Below are 25,473 nucleotides of genomic sequence, written 5' to 3'. Positions count from 1 at the left end.
AACGTAGATTTCTATAAAATACATATACAAAATACACATAAAATTAGGTAAAACGTATAAAAATGTATATAAATAAATATAAAATAATGTAAATTGCATATAAATGTAAATAAACAATATACCAATAAAAGAATGTATTTGTATAAATATAAATATATAAATGCACATAAAATAACGTAAATTTATATAAAACTATATACATAAAATAACGCAAATTTCTATAAAATATATGTACAAAATGAACATAAAATAATTTGTATAAAATATATATACAAACACACTTTAGATAATGTAAATGAGTATAAAATATATATTTTTCACGTATTTAAATTATTTTATGTATTTTATATATACATTTTCATAAAATTTACGTTATTTTTTGTGTATTCGTATATATTTTGAAACAAATTTATACAAATTCATGTTATTTTATGTGTATTTCTATATATATTTTCATACAAATTTATATTATTTTATGTATTCTTACATATATTTTATTACAATTTTACCTTTTTATGTTTATTTTGTATATTTATTTCATTTAATATAATCAAATATAAATTTATTGTATATGCATTTTGTATATTAATTTTAATACAAATTTAATTATTCTATGTGTATTTTTCTATGTATTTTTATAAAATATGCTTTATTTTATGGGTATTTTGTATCTTTATTTTCACATATTTACGTTATTTTATTGATATTCTGCTCATTCATTTTGATACGATTTGACATTATTCTATATGTATTTTGTATATATTTTCATACAAATTTACGTTATTTTATATGTATTTGTTTATATATTTTGACACAAATTTACAATATTTTATTGGTATTTTGTATATATATTTCAAAAGAAATCTACCTAGTTTTATGTGTATTTTGAATATCTATTTTCATACAAACTCAAATTATTTTTATGTATTTTTGTATATATTTCAATACAAATTTTAGTTAGGTTATGTGTATTTTGTAAATCTATTTTCATTCAAATATATATTATTTTATTGGTATTTTGTTGATTTATATTGATACGACTTTACATTATTTTATATGTACTTTGTATATATATTTTTATACGCATTTACATTATTTAATATTTATTTTGAATATATAATGTTATACAAATTCATGGTATTTTATGTGTATTTGTATATATATTTTCTTATAAATTTACATTATTTTATGTGTATTTTGTACATATATTTCATTACAAATTTAAGTTATTTTATGTTTATTTTGTATATGTTTTTTGTACATGTACATTAATGCGCTATTTTATGGGAATTTTGCATCTTTATTTTCATACAAATTTACATTATTTTATTAATATTCGGTGTATTTATTTTGATACGATGTTACATTATTCTATTTGTTTTTGTATATACTTTTTATACATATTTACATTATTTAATGTGTATCTTGCATATATATTTTATACATATTTATTATCTATTATCTATTTTCATACAAATACACATTCTTTTCATGATATTTTGTTTATTTATTTTGAAACGAATTTACATTATTTGATATATATTTTGTATATATATTTTTATACATATTTACATAATTTCATATGTATTTTGTATATATATTTCTATAGAAAAATTCTTTATTATATGTGTATTCGTATATATTTTGAAACAAATTTACATTGTTTTATATGTATTTTTGAATATCTCTTTCAATACAAATTTACCTTACTGTATATGCATTTTGTATATTTATTTCAATACAAATTTAAATATTTTATGTGTATTTTGGTATATATTTTTTTCTAAAAAATGCGATAATTTTGGGGAATTTTGCGTCTTTATTTTCATACAAATTTACATTATTTTATTGATATTCTATGTATTTATTTTGATACGAATTTACATTATTCTATTTGTTTTTTGTGTATTTTTTTTATACACATTTACATTATTTAATGTGTATCTTGCATATAAATTTACGTTATTTTAAGTGTATTTGTTTATATATTTTCTTTCAAATTTACATTATTTGATGTGTATTTTGTATATGTATTTCAATACAAATTTACCTAATTTTATGTGTATTTTGTATATTTCTTTTCAAACAAATTTAAAATTATTTTTGTGTATTTTTGTATATAGTTTTATACAAATTTAGGTTATTTTATGTACGCATTTACCATATTTAGTGTGTGTTTTGTATATATATTTTTATGCAAATTTACTTTATTTTATGTGCATTTTTGTACATATATTTTTATAGAAATTTGCGTTATTTGTATATGTTTTCTCATACAAATTTACATTATTTTATTGCTATTTTGTTTATTTATTTTGATATGAATTACATGATTATATGTGTATTTTGTACATTTTTTTGTATTTTGTATATTTATATTTACACATTATTATATTGTATTTTGTTTATATATTTTGAAATACGATTTATATGTATTTTGTATACATTTTTATGATTTACTTTATTTTATGTATTTTGTATATATTTTATACAAATTGCTTATTTTATGTGTATTTTATATATATTTTGAAACAAATTTACATTGTTTTATATGTATTTTTGAATATCTCTTTCAATACAAATTTACCTTACCATATAATACCAAAATACACATAAAAAATTAAATTTGTATTAAAATAAATATATAAAAAACACATACAATAAGGTAAATTTGTATTGAAATAGATATGCAAAATACATATAAAACAATGTAAATTTGTTTCAAAATATATATACGAATACACATAAAATAACGTACATTTCTATAAAAATATATATACAAAATACACATAAAATGAAGTAAATACGTATAAAAAAATGTATACAAAATACACATAAAATAATGTAAATTCGCATCAAAATAAATATACAAAATACCAATAAAAGAAAGTGTATTTGTATAAATATAAATATACAAAATACACATAAAATAACGTAAATTTATATAAAACTATATACAAAAATACACAGATGTATTTTAATTTGTATGAAAATAGATATACAAAATAAGGTAAATTCGTTTCAAATTCAATAAACAAAATTCAGATAAAAGAACGTATATTTGAAGAAAAAATAAATATAAAAAATACACATAAAATAACGAAAATTTGTATGAAAATATATAAAAAAATAATCAAAAATAATTTCAATTTGTATGAAAATAAATAAAATTAGGTTAATTTGTATTGAAATACATATACAAAATACATATATAATAATGTAAATTTGAAAGAAAATATATAAACAAATAGACATATAATAACGTAAATTTGTATGAAATATATGTACAAAATACACATTAAATAATGTAAATATGTATCAAAAAATATATACAAAACACAAATAGAATAATGTGAAATCGTATCAAAATATATTCACAGAATATTAATAAAATAATGCAAATTTGTATGAAAGTTAAGATGCAAAATACCTATAAAATAACGCATTTTTAAAAAAAAATTATTGATACCAAATACACATAAAATATTTCAATTTGTATTAAAATAAATATACAAAATGCACATACAATAAGGTAAATTTGTATTGAAATAGATATGCAAAATACATATAAAATAATGTAAATTTGTTTCTAAATATATATACGAATACACATAAAATAACGTAGATTTCTAAAAAAAAACACATATACAAAATACACATAAAATTAAGTAAATACGTATAAAAAAAATGTATACAAAATACATATAAAATAATGTAAATTGTATCAATGTAAATAAACAATATAATAAAAGAATGTGTATTTGTATAAATATAAATATACAAATGCACATAACATAACGTAAATTTATATAAAACTTTTTACATAAAATAACGGAAATTTCTATAAAAATATATGTACAAAAATGAACATAAAATAAATTTGCATAAAAATATATATACAAAACACACATTAGATAATGTAAATGAGTATAAAAATATGTATAGAAAATACCTATGAAATAATGTAAATTCGTATCGAATTAAATTATGAAAATACAAATAAGATAATGTAATTTTTAATAAAAATATATACAAAATACATAAAATAACCTACATATAAATAGAAATAGACACATAAAATATTGTATTTTGTATATACATTTCAATTCAAATTTAGCTTATGTTATATGTATTTTGTATATCTATTTTCATACGAATTTAATTACTTCTGTGTATTTTATATATAGTTTTATACAAATTTACGTTATTTTATGTGTATTTTGTATATTTATATTTATACAAATACACATTCTTTTATAGGTATTTTGTTTATTTATTTTGATACGAGTTTACATTATTTTATGTGTATTTTGTATACATTTTCTTATACGTATTTACTATTTGGTGTGTATTTTGTATATATATTTACAAATCTACGTTATTTATGTGTATTCGTATATATATTTTGAAACAAATTTACATTGTTTTATATGTATTTTGCATATTCATTTCAATACAGATTTACCATTGTATGTGTATTTTGTATATTTATTTTAATACAAATTATTTTTCATGTGTATTTTATATATATATTTATAAAAATGCATTATTTAATTGGTATTTTGCATCTTTATTTTCATACAAATTTACATTGTTTTATTAATATTGTGTATTTATTTTGATATGATTTACATTATTCTATTTGTTTTTGTATATATTTTTTTATACATATTTACATTATTTAATGTGTATTTTGTATATTTTAAAACAAATTTACGTTATTTTATGCATATATGTTAAAATATTTTGATACAAATTTACATTATTTTATGTATGTTGTATATATATTTCAAAACAAATTTAGCTTATTTTATGTATATTTTGTATATCTATTTTCATTCGTATCAAAATAAATAAACAAAATAGCAATGAAATAATGTAAATTTGTATAAGAAAACATATACAAATACACATTAAATAACGCAAATTTCTAAAAAAATATATGTACAAAAATGCACATAAAATAAAGTAAATTTGCATAAAAATACATATACAAAACACACATTAAATAATGTAAATGCGTACATAAAATTACCTAGATTTGTATAAAACTATATACAAAAATACACAAAAATATTTAAAATTTGTATGAAAAGAAATATACAAAATACACATAAAATTATGTAAATTTGTATTGAAATACATATAAAAAATACACATAAAATAATGTAAATTTGAATGAAAATATATAAACAAATACACTTAAAATAACGTAAATTTGTATAAAATATATATGCAAGATATACATTAAATAATGTAAATGTGTATAAAAAAATATATACAAAAAAGAAATAGAATAATGTAAAATCCTATCAATATAAATACACAGAATATCAATAAAATAATGTAAATTTGTATGAAAAGAAAGATGCAAAATTTCCATAAATTAGCGCATTTTTTATAAAAATTATATAACAAAATACACATAAAATAGTAAATTTTTTATTGAAATAAATATAGAAAATGCATATACAATAAGGTAAATATGTATTGAAAGAGATATTCAAAAATACATATCAAACAAAGTAAATTTGTTTCAAAATATATATACGAATACACATAAAATAACGTAGATTTCTATAGAAATATATATATACAAAATACACATGAAATTATGTAAATACGTATAAAAATATATATACAAAATACATATCTTCGTAAATTCGTGTCAAAATAAATAAACAAAATATCATGAAAAGAATGTGTATTTGTATGAAAATAAATAATAGATAATAAATTTGTATGAAATATATATGCAAGATACACATTAAATAATGTAAATATGTATAAAAAAATATATATACAAAAAACAAATAGAATAATGTGAAATCGTATCAAAATAAATACACCGAATATTAATAAAATAATGTAAATTTGTATGAAAATAAAGATGGAAAATTCCCATCAAATAGCGCATTTCTTATAAAAATATATATACCAAAATACACATAAAATATTTAAATTTGTATTAAAATAAATATAAAAAATGCACATACAATAAGGTAAACTTGTATTGAAAGAAATATGCAAAAATACATATAAAACAATGTAAATTTGTTTCAAAATACGAATACACATAAAATAACGTAGATTTCTATAAAAATATATATACAAAATACACATAAAATTAAGTAAATACGTATAAAAATATATATACAAAATACACATAGAATAATGTAAATTGTTTAAAAAAAATAAACAATATAAATAAAATAATGTAAATTTGTATGAAAATAAAAATGCAAAATACCCATAAAATAAAGCATATTTTTTTAAAAATACATACCTATACAAAAATACACATAGCATAATTAAATTTGTATTAAAATTAATATACAGAATGCATATACAATAAGGTAAATTTGTATTGAAAAAATATGCAAAATACACATAAAACAGTGTAAATTTATTTCAAAATCTATATACGAATACTCATAAATCAACGTAGATTTCTATAGAAATATATATACAAAATACACATCAAATAATGTAAACACGTATAAAAATATATATATAAAATACACATTAAATAATGTAAATTCGCGTCAAAATAAATAAACAAAATATCAATAAAAGAATGTGTATTTGTATGAAAATAGATATACAATATACACATAAAATCACCTAAATTTGTATAAAACTATATACAAAAATACACAAAAATAATTTTAATTTGTATGAAAATAAATATACAAAATACACATAAAATTAGGTAAATTTGTATTGAAATACATTTACAAAATACACATAAAATAATATAAATTTGAATGAAAATATATAAACAAATACACTTAAAATAACGTAAATTTGTATAAAATATATATAAAAAATACACATTAAATAATGAAAATATGTATAAAAAATATATACAAAACACAAATAGAATAATATAAAATCGTATCAAAATAAATACACAGAATATTAATAAAATAATGTAAATTTGTATGAAAATTAAGATGCAAAATACCCATAAAATAACGCATTTTTTATAAAAATATATATATACCAAGACACACATAAAATATTTGAATTTGTATTAAAATAAATATACAAAATGCACATACAATAAGGTAAATTTGTATTGAAATAGATATGCTAAATACATATAAAACCATGTAAATTTTTTTCAAAATATATATACGAATACACATAAAAAAACGTAGACTTCTATGAAATTAAATATACAAAATACACATCGAATGAAGTAAATACGTATAAAAAAAGGTATACAAAATACACATAAAATATCGTAAACTCGTATCAAATAAATAAACAAAATACTAATAAAAGAATGTGTATTGTATAAATATAAATATTCAATATAATAAATAACGTAAATTTATATAAAACTATATGCAAAAATACACAAAAGTAATTAAATTTTTGTGAAAATAGATATACAAAATACATGTGTATTTTGTATATTTATTTTCATACAAATTGAAATTATTTTTGTTCATTTTTTTATATATTTTCATACAAATTTTCGTTATTTTATGAGTATTTTGTATATTTATTTTTTCTTCAAATATACGTTCTTTTATCTGAATTTTGTTTATTGAATTTGAAACGAATTTACCTTATTTTGTATATCTATTTTCATACAAATTAAAATACTTCTGTGTATTTTTCTATATAGTTTTATATAAATTTAGGTTATTTTATGTGTATTTTGTATATTTATATTTATACAAATACACATTCTTTTATTGGTATTTTGTATATTTATTTTGATGCGAATTTCCATTATTTTATGTGTATTTTGTATACATTTTTTTATACGTATTTACTTCATTTTATGTGTATTTTGTATATATATTTTTATAGAAATCTACGTTATTTTATGTGTATTCATATATATATTTTGAAACAAATTTACATTGTTTTATATGTATTTTGCATATCTATTTCAATACAAATTTACCTTATTGTATGTGTTTTTTATATATTTATTTTAATACAAATTTAATTTTTTTATGTGTATTTTGGTATATATGGTAAGGTAAATTTGTATTCGTATCAAAAATACATATAAAACAATGTAAATTTGTTTCAAAATATATATTGAATACACATAAATAATGTAAACTGTATCGAAATAAATAAAAAAATACTAATAAAAAAATGTATATATATATATATATATATATAAATATATATATATATATATAAATATATATAAATATATATCAAAATATATATATATATATATATATGTATATATATATAATATATATATATACATATATATATAAAATATATATATATATATATATATATATATATATATATATATATATATATATATATATATATATATAAAATATATATATATATATATATATATATATATATATATATATATATTTTATATAATATATATATATATATATATATATATATATATATATATATATATATATATATATATATATATATATATATATATATATGTATGTGCATTTTGAATATTTATTTCAATACAAATTTAAATATTTTATGTGTATTTTGGTATATATATTTTTATAAGAAATGCGCTATTTTATGGGAATTTTGCATCTTTATTTTCATACAAAATTACATTATTTTATTTACATTCTGTGTATTTATTATGATACGATTTTACATTATTCTATTTGCGTTTTGTATATATATTTTTTATACATATTTACATTAATTAATGAGTATTTTGTATATATATTTTATACAAATTTACGTTAATTTAAGTGTATTTGTTTATATATTTTCATTCAAATTTACATTACTTTATCAGTATTTTGTATATGTATTTCTATATAAATTTAACTAATTTTATGTGTATTTCGTATATTTATTTTCATACAAATTTAATTTATTTTTGTGTATTTTTATATTTAGTTTTATACAAATTTACGTTATTTTATGTGTATTTTGTATATGTATTTTCATACAAATACACATTCTTTTCTTGATATTTTCCTTATTTATTTTGACACGAATTTACATTATTTAATGTGTATTTTGTATATATATTTATATACGTATTTACATCATTTCATGCGTATTTTGTATATATATTTCTATAGAAATCTACGTTATTTTATGTGTATTCGTATATATATTTTGATACAAATCTACATTATTTTATGTGTATTTTGTATATATATTACTTTACAAATTTGCCTTATTTAATGTTTATTTTTATATCTATTTTCATTCAAATTCAAATCATTTTATGTGTATATATTTATTTGTATTTACGTTATTTTATGTGAGTTTTCTATATATATTTTCATTCAAAATTACATTATTTTATTGGTATTTTGTTCATTTATTTCGATACGAATTTAGATTATTTCATGTGTATTTTCTATACATATACTATATATATATATATATATATATATATATATATATAAATAAATAGATATATATATATATATATATATATATATATATATATATATATATATATATATGCAAGATGGCGCTACTATAAACACTCGCCTGCGCCAGAACGGGCTGGGCCGACCAGCAGGCCCCACATGGAAGATGCCTTGGGACGCCCCTCAGGCCCCCCCAGGACGAGGCCTACCGGCGCAACAGGCCGCGACGTAAAAAAAATATATATATATATATATATATATATATATATATATATATATATATATATATATATATATATATATATATATATATATATATATTCCTACAAATATACATTCTTTTATTGGAATTTCGTTTATTTATTTTGATACGAATTTACATTATTTTATGTGTATTTTGTATATATATTTTTCTACGTATTTACAATATTTTCTGTGTATTTTGTTTATATATTTTCATAAAAATTTACGTTATTTTATTGTGTGTATTCGTATCTATTTTGATACAAATTTACATTATTTTATGTGTATTTTGCATATCTATCTCAATACAAATTTACCTTATAGTATGTGTATTTTGTATATTTATTTTAATACAAATTTAATTATTTTATGTGTATTTTCGTATATATATTTTTTTAAATATGAGTTATTTTATGTGTATTTTGTGTGTCTATTTTCATACAAATTTAATTACTTTTTTGTATTTTTGTATATACTTTTATATCAATTTACGTTATTTTATGTGTATTTTGTATATTTATATTTATACAAATAAACATTCTTTTATTAGTATTTTGTTTATTTATTTCGATACGAGTTTACATTATTTTATGTGTTTTCGTAAATATATTTTGAAACAAATTTACATTGTTTTATATGTATTTTTGAATATCTCTTTCAATACAAATTTACCTTACTGTATATGCATTTTGTATATTTATTTCAATACAAATTTAAATATTTTATGTGTATTTTGGTATATATATTTTTTTATAAAAAATGCGTTATTTTTTGGGAATTTTGCATCTTTATTTTCATAGAAATTTACATTATTTTATTGATATTTTGTGTATTTATTTTGATTCGATTTTACATTATTCTATTTGTTTTTTTGTATATATTTTTTTAAACACATTTACATTATTTATTGTGTATCTTGCATATATATTTTATACAAATTTACGTTATTTTAAGTGTGTTTGTTTATATATTTTCATTCAAATTTACATTATTTTGTATATGTATTTCAATACAAATTTACCTAATTTTACGTGTATTTTGTATATTTCTTTTCATACAAATTTAAATTATTTTTGTGTATTTTTGTATATAGTTTTATACAAATTTAGGTTATTTTATGTACTCATTTACATTATTCAATGTGTGTTTTGTATATATATTTTTATGCAAATTTACATTATCTTATGTGCATTTTTGTACATATATTTTTATAGAAATTTGTGTTATATGTATATGGTTTCTCACAAATTTACATTATTTTATTGTTATTTTGTTCATTTATTTTGATACGAATTACATGATTATATGTGTATTTTGTACATATTTTTTATACGAATTTACATTACTTAATGTGTATTTTGCTTATATATATTTTAAACAAATCTACGTTATTATATGTATTTGTTTAAATATTTTGATATAAATTTACATTATTTTATGTATTTTGTATATATATTTCAATTCAAATTTAGTTTATTTTAGCTGTATTTTATATATCTATTTTCCTACAAATTTAATTACTTCTGTGTATTTTTGTATATAGTTTTATACAAATTTACGATATTTTATGTGTATTTTGTATATTTATATATATACAAATACACATTCTTTTATTGGTATTTTGTTTATTTTTTTGATACGATTTTACATTATTTTATGTGTATTTTGTATTCATTTTTTTATACGTGTTTATTTCATTTTATGTGTATTTTGTATATATTTTTATAGAAATCTACGTTATTTTATGTGTATTCGTATATATATTTTGAAACAAATTTACATTGTTTTACATGTATTTTGCATATCTATTTCAATTCAAACTTACAAAAATGCACATAAAATAAAGTAAATTTGCATAAAAATATATATACAAAACACACATTAAATAATGTAAATGCGTACATAAAATAACCTAAATTTGTATTGAAATACATATACAAAATACACATAAAATAATGTAAATTTGAAAGAAAATATATAAACAAATACACTTAAATAACGAAAATTTGTATAAAATATATATGCAAGATACACATTAAATAATGTAAATGTGTATAAAAAAATATATACAAAAAAGAAATAGAATAATGTAAAATCGTATCAAAATAAATACAAAGAATATCAACAAAATAATGTAAATTTGTATGAAAAGAAAGATGCAAAACCCATAAAATAGAGCATTTTTTCTAAAAATATATATAGCAAAATACACATAAAATATTTAAATTTGTATTGAAATAAATATACAAAATGCATATACAGTAAGGTAAATTTGTATTGAAAGAGATATTCAAAAATACATATAAAACAATGTAAATTTGTTTCAAAATATATATACGAATACACATAAAATAACGTAGATTTCTATAGAAATATATATACAAAATACACATGAAATTATGTAAATGCGTATAAAAATATATATACAAAATACATTTTAAGTAATGTAAATTCGTGTCAAAATAAATAAACAAAATATCATGAAAAAAATGTGTATTTGTTTGAAAATAAATAATAGATAATAAATTTGTATGAAATATATATGCAAGATACACATTAAATAATGTAAATATGTATGAAAAAAATATATACAAAAATCAAATAGAATAATGTAAAATCGTATCAAAATAAATACACCGAATATTAATAAAATAATGTAAATTTGTATGAAAATAAAGATGCAAAATTCCCATCAAATAGCGCATTTCTTATAAAAATATATATACCAAAATACACATGAAATATTTATATTTGTATTGAAATAAATATAAAAAATGCACATACAATAAGGTAAACTTCCATTGAAAGAGATATGCAAAAATACATATAAAACAATGTAAATTTTTTTCAAAATATATATACATAAAATAACGTAGATTTCTATAAAAATATATATACAAAATACACATAAAACTAAGTAAATTCGAATCAAAATAAATAAACAAAATAGCAATAAAAGAATGTGTATTTGTATAAATATAAATGTACAAAATACACATACAAAATAAACATAAAATAAGGTAAATTTGTCATGAAATATATGTACAAAATACATAAAATAATGTAAATTTATATGAAAATATATATACAAATACACATAAAATATTATGAATTTGTATAAAATTATATATTCAATATAAATATTAAATAATGTAAATGCGTATAAAAATATATACAAAGTACATATAAAATAATACAAATTTAATTATTCTATGTGTTTTTTTGTATAGGTATTTTCATAAAAAAATGCTTTATTTTATGAGTATTTTGCATCTTTATTTTCATAAAAATTTACATTATTTTATTGATATTCTGTGTATTTATTTTGATACGATTTTACATTATTCTATGCATATTTTGTATATATATTTCATACAAATGAACGTTATTTTATGTGAATTTGTTTTCATTTCATACAAATTTACATTATTTTATGTGTATTTTGTCTGTATTTAAATGCAAATTTAACTAATTATATGTGTATTATGTATATCTATTTTCATACAAATCGAAATTAATTTTGTGTATTATAGTATATATTTTTATTCAAATTTTCGTAATTTTATGTGTATTTTGTATATTTATTTTCCTACAAATATACGTTGTTTTATCGGAATTTTGTTTATTTATTTTGATACGAATTTTCATTATTTTAGGTGTATTTGATATATATATATATATATATATATATATATATATATATATATATATATATATATATATATATATATATATATATATATATATATATATATATATATATATATATATATAGATTTATATATATATTATTTACATATTTATATGTATTTTGAATATATATTTTCAGAAATTTACTCTATATGTATATACAAAAACAAAAATAATTTAAATTTGTATGAAAATAAATATTCAAAATACACATAAAATTAGGTAAATTTTTATTTAAATACAAATACAAAATACACTTAAAATAATGTAAATTTGAATGAAATTATATAAACAAATACACTTAAAATAACGTTAATTTGTATAAAATGTATATAAAAAATACACATTAAATAATGAAAATATGTATAAAAAAAATATATACAAAACACAAAGAGTATAATATAAAATCGTATCAAAATATATACACAGAATATTAATAAAATAATGTACATTTGTATGAAAACTAAGATGCGAAATACCTATAAAATAACGCATTTTTTATAAAATTATATATACCAAAATACACATAAAATATTTGAATTTGTAATAAAATAAATATACAAAATGCACATACAATAAGGTAAATTTGAATTGAAATACATATGCAAAACATATATAAAACAATGTAAATTTGTTTCAAAATATATATACGAATACACATAAAATAACGTAGATTTCTATAAATATATACAATAAGGTAAATCTGTATGGAAAAAGATATGCAAAATACATATAAAACAATGAAAATTTGTTTCAAAATATATATACGAATACACATAAAATAACTGTATGTGCATTTTGTATATTTATTGTAATACAAATTTAAATATTTTGTGTATTTTGGTATATATATTTTTATAAAAAATGCGTTATTTAATGAGTATTTTGCATCTTTATTTTCATACAAATTTACATTGTTTTATTAATATTCTGTGTATTTATTTTGATACGATTTTACATTATTCTATTTGTGTTTTGTATATATTTTTTATACATATTTACAATATTTAATGTGTATTTTGTATATTTTAAAACAAATTTACGTTATTTTATGCGCATCTGTTAAAATATTTTGATACAAATTTACATTATTTTATGTATTTTTATATATATATATCAATACAAATTTAGATTATTTTATGTATATTTTGTATATCTATTTTCATTCGTATCAAAATAAATAAACAAAATAGCAATGAAATAATGTAAATTTGTATGAGAAAAGATATACAAATACTCATAAAATAACGCAAATTTCAAAAAAAATATATGTACAAAAATGCACATAAAATAAATTCAATTTGAATAAAAATATATATACAAAACACACATTAAATAATGTAAATGCGTACATAAAATAACCTAAATTTGTATAAAACTATATACAAAAATACACAAAAATATTTAAAATTTGTATGAAAAGAAATATACAAAATACACATAAAATTAGGTAAATTTGTATTGAAATACACATACAAAATACACTTAAAATAATGTAAATTTGAATGAAAATATATAAACAAATACACTTAAATAACGTAAATTTGTATAAAATATATATGCAAGATACACATTAAATAATGTAAATGTGTATAAAAAATATATACAAAAAAGAAATAGAATAATGTAAAATCCTATCAATATAAATACACAGAATATCAATAAAATAATGTAAATTTGTATGAAAAGAAAGATGCAAAATTCCCATAAAATAGCGCATTTTTTATAAAAATATATATACCAAAATACACATAAAATATTAAAATTTGTATTGAAATAAATATTCAAAATGCATATACAGTAAGGTAAATATGTATTGAAAGAGATATTCAAAAATACATATAAAACAAAGTAAATTTGTTTCAAAATATATATACGAATACACATAAAATAACGTAGATTTCTATAGAAATATATATACGAAATACTCATGAAATTATGTAAATACGTATAAAAATATATATACAAAATACATATCTAGGTAAATTCGTGTCAAAATAAATAAACAAAATATCATGAAAAGAATGTGTATTTGTATGAAAATAAATTATAGATAATAAATTTGTATGAAATATATATGCAAGATACATATTAAATAATGTAAATATGTATAAAAAAATATATACATAAAACAAATAGAATAATGTGAAATCGTATCAAAATAAATACACCGAATATTAATAAAATAATGTAAATTTGTATGAAAATAAAGATGCAAAATTCCCATCAAATAGCGCTTTTCTTATAAAAATATATATACCAAAATACACGTAAAATATTTAAATTTGTATTGAAATAAATATACAAAATGCACATACAAGAAGGTAAACTTGTATTGAAAGAGATATGCAAAAATACATATAAAACAATGTAAATTTGTTTTAAAATATTTATACGAATACACATAAAATAACGTAGATTTATATTAAAATATATATACAAAATACACATAAAATATTGTAAATACGTATAAAACTAGATATACAAAATACACAAAGAATAATGTAGAATTGATTAAAAAAAAAATAAACAGAATAAAAATAAAATAATGTAAATTTATATGAAAATAAAAATGCAAAATACCCATAAAATAAAGCATATTTTTATAAAAAATACAGTTACAAAAATACACATAGCATAATTCAATTTGTATTAAAATTAATATACAAAATGCATATACAATAAGGTGAATTTGTATTGAAAAAATATGCAAAATACACATAAAACAGTGTAAATTTATTTCAAAATCTATATATGAATGCTCATAAATCAACGTAGATTTCTATAGAAATATATATACAAAATACTCATCAAATGATGTAAACACGTATAAAAATATATATATAAAATACATATTAAATAATGTAAATTCGCGTTAAAATAAATAAACAAAATATCAATAAAAGAATGAGTATTTGTATGAAAATAGATATACAGTATACACATAAAATCACCTAAATTTGTATAAAACTATATAAAAAAATATACAAAATTTTTTTTAATTTGTATAAAAATAAATATACAAAATACACATAAAATTAGGTAAATTTGTATTGAAATACATTTACAAAATAAACATAAAATAATGTAAATTTGAATGAAAATAACAAATATACTTAAAATAATAAAATAATAAATAAATACATTAAATAATGTAAATATGTATAAAAAAATATATACAAAACACAAATAGAATAATATAAAATCGTATCAAAATAAATACACAGAATATTAATAAAATAATGTAAATTTGTATGAAAATTAAGATGCAAAATACCCATAAAATAACGAATTTTTTTATAAAAATATATATACCAAGACACTCATAAAATATTTGAATTTGTATTAAAATAAATATACAAAATGCACCTCCAATAAGGTAAATTTGTATTGAAATAGATATGCAAAATACATATAAAACCATGTAAATTTTTTTCAAAATATATATACGAATACACATAAAATAACGTAGATTTCTATGAAAATAAATGTACAATAATACATAAATGAAGTAAATACGTATAAATGTATACAAAATACAATTAAAATTATGGAAACTCGTATGCAAATATATAAAGAAAATACTTATAAAAGAATATGTATTGAATAAATATAAATTTACAAAATACAAGTAAAAAAACGTAAATTTATATAAAACTATATGCAAAAATACACAAAAGTAATTAAATTTGTGTGAAAATAGATATACAAAATACATGTGTATTTTGTATATTTATTTTCATACAAATTAAAATTATTTTTGGGTTTTTTTTTATATATTTTCATCTTTATTTTCATACAAATTTACATTATTTTATTTATATTCTCTTTATTTATTTTGATACGATTTAACATTATTCTATGTGTTTTTTGTATATATTTTTTTATACATATTTACATTATTTAATGTTCATTTTGTAAATATATTTTATCCAAATTTACATTATTTTATGTGTATTTGTTTATATATTTTCATACATATTTACATTATTTTATGTGTTTTTTGTATATATATTTTTCTACGTATTTAAATTATTTTATGTGTATTTTGTATATACATTTTCATAAAAAAATTACGTTATTTTATTGTGTGTATAAGTGTATATTTTGATACAAATTTTATACAAATTCATGTTATCTAATGTGTATTTGTATATATATTTTCATACCAATTTATATTATTTTATGTGTATTTTTTCATATATTTCATTACAAATTTACCTTATTTTATGTTTATTTTGTATATTTATTTCATTCAATTTTAAATTATTTTATGTGTATATTTGTATTTCTATTTAGGTTATTTTAAGTGTCTTTTGTATATATATTTTCATCCTAATTTAGATTATTTCATAGGTATTTTGTATACATATTTTATACCATTACATTATTTTATGTGTATTTTGTACATGTATTTTATACAAATTTAACTTTAATGTTCATTTTTGTATATCAATTTTCATAAAAATTTAAATTATTTTTGTTTGTTTTTTGTATATATTTTTATACAAATTTTCGTTATTTTATGTGTATTTTGTATATTTATTTTCCTACAAAATTTTGTTTGTTTATTTTGATACGAATTTACATTATTTTAGGTGTATTTTCATACTATTTACATCATTTTATATGTATTTTGTATGTATATTTTCATAGAAATTTACTCTATTTTATGTGTATTCGTATATATATTTTGATACAAATTTACATTATTGATGTGTATTTTGCATATGTATTTCAATACAAATTTACTTTATTTTATTTGTATTTTGTATATATATTTTCCTTCAAATATTCAATCTTTTATTATATTTTGTTTATTTATTTAGATACGAGTGCATTATTTTATGTGTATTTTGTATATATATTTTCTACGTATTTACATTATTTTATGTGTATTTTGTATATATATTTAAATAAAATTTTACATTATTTTATTTGTGTTTTTTATACAATTTTTATACAAATTCACATTATTTTATGTGTATTTGTATATATATTTCATACAAATTTATATTATTTACGTGTATTTTACATATTTTTAACAAATTTACCTTATTTTATGATTATATTGTATATTTATTTCATTCAATTTTAAATTATTTTATGTGTATATTTGTATTTGTATTTACGTAATTTTATATGTATTTTATATATATATATATATATATATATATATATATATATATATATATATATATATATATATATATATATATATATATATATTCATATATATATTAATATATATATATATATATATATATATATATATATATATATATATATATATATATATATATATATATATATATATATATATATATATATATACAAATTTACACTTTTTTGGTATTTTGCATATTTTTCGATACAATTTATTTTATTCAAGGTAATTTTGTATACATATTTATCTCATTTAATAATGTAAATTTGTATATATTTTTATGTACAAATTTAATAATTACATTTTTATAGAAATTTATTTATTTTATGTGTATTTTGTATATGTTTTCTCACAAAAATTTACATTATTTTATTGGTATTTTGTTTATTTATTTTGATACGAATTACATGATTATATGTTTATTTTGTATATATTCTTCTATAATTAATTACATTATTTAATGTATATTTTGTTTATATATTTTTATATAAAATTTACGTAATTATATGTGTATTTGTACAAATATTTTGATACAAATTTGCTTTATTTTATGTATTTTGTACATATATTTCAATTCAAATTAAGCTTATTTTGTGTGTATTTTGTATATCTATTTTCATACAAATTTAATTACTTTTGTGTATCTTTGTATATATTTTTATATAAATTTACCTTATTTTATGTGCATTTTGTATATTTATATTTATACAAATACACATAAAATAAAGTAAATTTCCATAAAAATAAATATACAAAACACACATTAAATAATGTAAATTGTATACAAAATACCTGTAAATAATCTAAATCACTAACAAAATACAATACCAATAAATAATGTAATTTTGTATAAAATATATATAGAAAATACACATAAAATAATATCTAATACATATATACACATAAAATAATTTAAAATTGAAGGAAACAAATATTCAAAATAAACATAAAATAAGGTAAATTTGTAATGAAATATATGTAAAAATGCACATAAATAATGTAGATTTGTATGAAAATATATATACAAATACACATAAAATAACATGAATTTGTATAAAATTTGTATCAAATTATATACGAATACACTCAATAAAATTAAATAAATTTTTATGAAAATATATATACAAAATACACGAAAAATAATGTAAATAAGTATAAAAATATATATACAAAATACACATAAAATAAAGTAAACTCGTATCAGAATAAATAGATAAAATTCCAATAAAAGAATGTATATATGTAGGAAAATATATATAGAAAATACAAATAAAATAACTAGAATTTGTATAAAAATATATACAAAAACACACAAAAATTATTTAAATTTGTTTGAAAATAGATATGCAAAATACACATAAAATTAGGCAAATTTGTATTGAAATACATATACAAAATACACATAAAATAATGTAAGTTTGAATGAAAATAATAATACACTTAAAATAAACGTAAAATAACTTAAATTCGTATGAAATATATATACAAAATAAACATTAAATAATGTAAATATGTATAAAAAATATATACAAAACACAAATAGAATAATGTAAAATCGTATCAAAATAAATACACAGATTATTAATAAAATAATATAAATTTGCATGAAAATAAAGATGCAAAATACCCATAAAATAACGCATTTGTTATAAAAATATATATACCAAAACACACAAAAAATATTTGAATTTGTATTAAAATAAATATACAAAATGCACACACAATAAGGTAAATTTGTATTGAAATAGATATGCAAAATACATATAAAACAATGTAAATTTGTTTCAAAATATATATACGAAAACACATAAAATAACGCAGATTTCTATAAAGATATATATACAAAATACACATAAAATGAAGTAAATACGTATAAAAAAAATGTGTACAAAATACATATAAAATAATGTAAACTCGTATCGAAATAAATAAAGAAAATATATATATATATATATATATATATATATATATATATATATATATATATATATATATATATATATATATATATATATATATATATATATATATATATATATATATATATATATATATATATATATATATATATATATATATATATATATATATAAATATATATATATATATATATATATATATATATATATATATATATATATATATATATATATATATACATATATATTTATATACATATATATATATATATATATATATATATATATATATATATATATATATATATATATATATATATATATACAAAATGCACAACGTAAATTTGTATAAAATATATATAAAAAATACACATTAAATAATATAAATATGTATAAAAAAATATATACAAAACACAAATAGAATAATATAAAATCGTATCAAAATAAATACACAGAATATTAATAAAATAATGTAAATTTGTATGAAAATTAAGATACAAAATACACATAAAATTGGGTAAATTTGTATTGAAATACATTTTCAAAATACACATAAAATAATGTAAATTTGAATGAAAATATATAAACAAATACACTTAAAATAACGTAAATTTGTATAAAATATATATACAAAATACACATTAAATAATGTAAATATGTATAAATAAAATATATACAAAACACAAATAGAATAATATAAAATCGTATCAAAATAAATACACAGAATGTTAATAAAATAATGTAAATTTGTATGAAAATTAAGATGCAAAATACCAATAAAATAACACATTTTTTTTAAATATATATACCAAGACACACATAAAATATTTGAATTTGTATTAAAATAAATATACAAAATGCACATACAATAAGGTAAATTTGTATTGAAATAGATATGCAAAATACATATAAAACCATGTAAATTTTTTTCAAAATATATATACGAATACACATAAAATAACGTAGATTTCTATGAAAATAAATATCCAAAATACACATAAAATGAAGTAAATACGTATAAAAAAAGGTATACAAAATACACATAAAATAATGTAAACTCGTATCAAAATAAATAAACAATATACTAATAAAAGAATGTGTATTGTAGAAATATAAATATACAACATACAAATAAAATAACGTAAATTTATATAAAACTATAAGCAAAAATACACAAAAGTAATTAAATTTGTGTGAAAATAGAAATACAAAATACATGTGTATTTTGTATATTGTATTAAACTATATACAAAAATACACAAAAATAGTTTAAATTTGTATGAAAAGAAATATTCAAAATACACGTAAAATTAGGTAAATTTGTATTGAAATACATATACAAAATACACATTAAATAATGTAAATTTGAATGAAAATATATAAACAAACACACTTAAAATAACGTAAATTTGTATCAAATATATATGCAAGATACACATTAAATAATGTAAATGTGTAAAAAAAATATATACAAAAAACAAATAGAATAATGTAAAATCGTATCAAAATAAATACACAGAATATAAATAAAATAATGTAAATTTGTATGAAAATAAGATGCAAAATTCCCAAAAAATATCGCATTTTTTATAAAAATATATATACCAAAATACACATAAAATATTTAAATTTGTATTGAAAGAAATATACAAAATGCATATACAGTAAGGTAAATTTGTATTGAAAGAGATATTAAAAAATACATATAAAACAATGTAAATTTGTTTCAAAATATATACGAATACACATAAAATAATGTAAACTCGTATCGAAATAAATAAACAAAATACTAATAAAAGAATGTGTATTTGTATAAATATAAATATACAAAATACACATAAAATAACGTAAATTGATATAAAAGTATATACAAAAATACTAAAAAGTAATTAAATTTGTATGAAAATAGATATACAAAATACACATAAAACACCTCATATTTAAAAAAAATATATACGAAAATACACATAAAAAAATTAAATTTGTATTAAAATAAATATACAAAATACACATACTATAAGGTAAATTTGTATTGAAATAGATATGCAAAATACAAATAAAATAAGGTAAATTTGTATCAAAATAGATACGAATACACTCAATAAAATAACGTAAATTTTTATGAAAATATATAAAAAAATACACATAAAATGATGTAAATACGTAGAAAAATATATATACAAAATACACATAAAATAATGTAAATTCGTATCAAAATAAATAAACAAAATATATATATATATATATATATATATATATATATATATATATATATATATATATATATATATATATATATATATATATATATATATATATATATATATATATATATATATATATATATATATATATATATATATATATATATATATATATATATATATATATATATATATATATATATATATATATATATATATATATACAGGGACGTAACCCTGATACCATAGTTCCGAGTAAAACGCGCTCAAATTTAAACGCTGCTAACGCACCTAAGATTGGTCTAAATATGTAAGTATTATACATCAAATAAAAGGTCTTTGGTAGTTCTGTTTAGTTATGTAAGTTTTGTAGGTAAATATGAAGATTTTTGGTTGATTAATGATGCAATAATGTATTTTAAGAGTACCTAACATAATAAGGATTATGTGAAAGTTTCATGAAGATTGCTGTAAAACTAACGTTGTTATGAATTTTTTTCGAGCGAAAAAAATCAATTTTACTCCTGACCGTCACTTTAATACTCCTACCACTCACGCTGGCGTCCTGTTATGTTCAGTAGTGTGTAATAAAGATAAAATTATGTTTGTTTATGCATTCTGGTAAGTATTAATACAATACTAAGACATTAATAGAATTTTAAGTATACAGAAAAATTGTTTAAAATTACGTTAATATTTTTTTAGTATGACATGCTAATGGTTGGCTCTCGCTACATTTTTCTGAGTCATTTTGCTCAATTTTGGACCTTCATATCGGTGCCTAGATGGTCGGATTTGCCTTGGCCGACATCACCACGCGACTTTTACACCTTTCCGCTTCACTGAGCAGGCCAAAACAGGAAATGGCAAATTCGAGGGTTACGTCCCTGTTGCACGGCCGGCCTCATATATAGTATATGTATAGAAAATACACATGAAATAATCTAAATTCGTATCGAAATAAATGAACAAAATACCGATAAAATAATGTAATTTTGAATGAAAATGTATATAGAAAATACACATAAAATAACGTAAATACAAATAAATATATACACATAAAATGATTTGAATTTGAATAAAAATAGATATAAAAATAAACATAAAATAAGGCAAATTTGTAATGAAATAAATATACAAAATACATAGAAAATAATGTAGATTTGTTTCAAAATATATATACGAATACAAATAAAATAACGTAGATTTCTATAGAAATATATATACAAAATACACATGAAATGATGTAAATACGTATAAAAATATGTATACAAAATACACATTAAATAATGTAAATTCGTGTCAAAATAAATAAGAAAAATATCAATAAAAGAACGTGTATTTGTATGAAAATACATATTCAAAATACACATAAAATAACGTAAATTTGTATAAAACTATATATAAAAATACACAAAAATAAATTAAATTTGTATGAAAATAAATATTATTCTATTTGTGTTTTGTATATATATTTTATACAAATTTACGTTAATTTAAGTGTATTTGTTTATATATTTTCATTCAAATTTAAATTATTTGATGTGTATTTTGTATATGTATTTCTATACAAATTTACTTAATTTTATGTGTATTTTACACATAAAATTAGGTAAAATTGTATAGAAATACATATACAAAATACACATAAAATAATTTAAATTTAAATGAAAATATATAAACAAATACACTTAAATTAACGTAAATTTGTATAATATATATATATATATATATATATATATATATATATATATATATATATATATATATATATATATATATATATATATATATATATATATCAAAACACAAATAGAATAATGTAAAATCGTATCATAATAAAAACAGAGAATGTAAATAAAATAATGTAAATTTGTATGAAAATAAAGATGCAAAATACCTATAAAATAACGCATTTTTATAAATATAAAAATACGCATGAAAGGATGTAAATATATATATATATATATATATATATATATATATATATATATATATATATATATATATATATATATATATATATATATATATATATATATATATATCTATATATATATATATATATATATATATATATATATATATATATACAAAATACACATTAAATAATGTAAATACGCGTCAAAATAAAAAAACAAAATATCAATAAAAGATTGTGTATTTGTATGAAAATAAATATACAAAATACACATAAGATAACATAAATTTGTATAAAACTATATACAAAAATACACAAAAATAATTTAAATTTGTATGAAAATAAATATACAAAATACACATAAAATTAGATAAATTTGTATTGAAATACATATACAAAATACACATAAAATAATGTAAATTTGAATGAAAATACATAAACAAATACACTTAAAATAACGTAAATTTGTATAAAAAAATATATACAAAACACAAATAGAATAATGTAAAATCGTATCAAAATAAATACACAGAATATTGATAAAATAATGTTAATTTGTGTGAAAATAAAGAAGCAAAATGCCCATAAAATAACGCATTTTTTTTATTAAAATATATATACAAAAATACATATATAAAAATTTATTTGTATTAAAATAAATATACAAAATACACATACAATAAGGTAAATCTGTATTGAAATAGATATGCAAAATACATATAAAACAATGTAAACTTGTTTCAAAATATATATACGAAAACACATAAAATAACGTAGATTTGTATAAAAATATATATACAAAATACACATAAAATGAAGTAAATACGTATAAAAAAATGTATACAAAATACACATAAAATAATGTAAATTCATATCAAAATAAATAAACAAAATACCAATAAAAAAATGTGTATTTGTATAAATATAAATATACAAAATACACATAAAATAACGTAAATCTGTA

This window comes from Eriocheir sinensis, chromosome 17, assembly GCF_024679095.1.
Source record: "Eriocheir sinensis breed Jianghai 21 chromosome 17, ASM2467909v1, whole genome shotgun sequence".
NCBI lineage: Eukaryota > Metazoa > Arthropoda > Malacostraca > Decapoda > Varunidae > Eriocheir > Eriocheir sinensis.
The sequence above is the reverse complement of the archived record's forward strand: the minus strand, read 5'-3'. Positions refer to the sequence as shown.